Source organism: Cervus elaphus, chromosome 26 (assembly GCF_910594005.1).
Source record: "Cervus elaphus chromosome 26, mCerEla1.1, whole genome shotgun sequence".
Lineage (NCBI taxonomy): Eukaryota > Metazoa > Chordata > Mammalia > Artiodactyla > Cervidae > Cervus > Cervus elaphus.
Window position 1 is genome coordinate 14,482,932 of NC_057840.1, and position 630 is coordinate 14,483,561.

The 630-nt window shown below is 35.6% G+C and overlaps 1 non-coding gene across 1 annotated transcript; it reads left to right on the forward strand.

The window, feature by feature from the left end:
- Positions 1-354: 354 nt before the first annotated feature.
- Positions 355-426, forward strand: TRNAY-AUA. Its single transcript has one exon. It is a non-coding gene; the product is annotated as a tRNA-Tyr (tRNA).
- Positions 427-630: the final 204 nt, after the last annotated feature.

A 630-nucleotide genomic window follows, 5' to 3' on the forward strand; every position in this document is an offset into this window, starting at 1 on the left:
TGCAGTATGATTGACATATAGTATTATAGGTTTCAGGTGTACAATATTGTGATTCACAGATTATATTCCATTTTTAGTTATAAAATATTGGCTATATATCCTGTGCTATACAATATATCCTTGTAGCTTATTTATTTTATACGCAGTAGTTTACAAGTATATTTTATTACATCAAAATTAGTTATCTGGGTATTCACGACTACAATGCAGTCTGGGAGGTACACCCTTTAGCTTTCTATTTAGTGCTTAATAATAGATGATAAAAGATGTCATTGACAAAATTTAGGAATAAGTGATATTTCATGGGAAGATCTATAGAATATTTAGCACTAAGAATTAATCTTATCTTTGACTTCCCTGGTGGCTCAGAGGTTAAAGCATCTGCCTATAATGCAGGAGACCCAGGTTTGATCCCTGGATTGGGAAGATCCCCTGGAGAAGGAAATGGCACCCCACTCCAGTACTCTTGCCTGGAAAATCCCATGGACGGAGGAGCATGGTAGGCTACAGTCCATGGGGTCACAAAGAGTCAGACACAACTGGGCAACTTCACTTTCACTTTTTCTATTTTTAATAATAGGATAAATTCCCATAAGGAAACAAGAAAAAGAAAAGAAAAATGACAAGGAT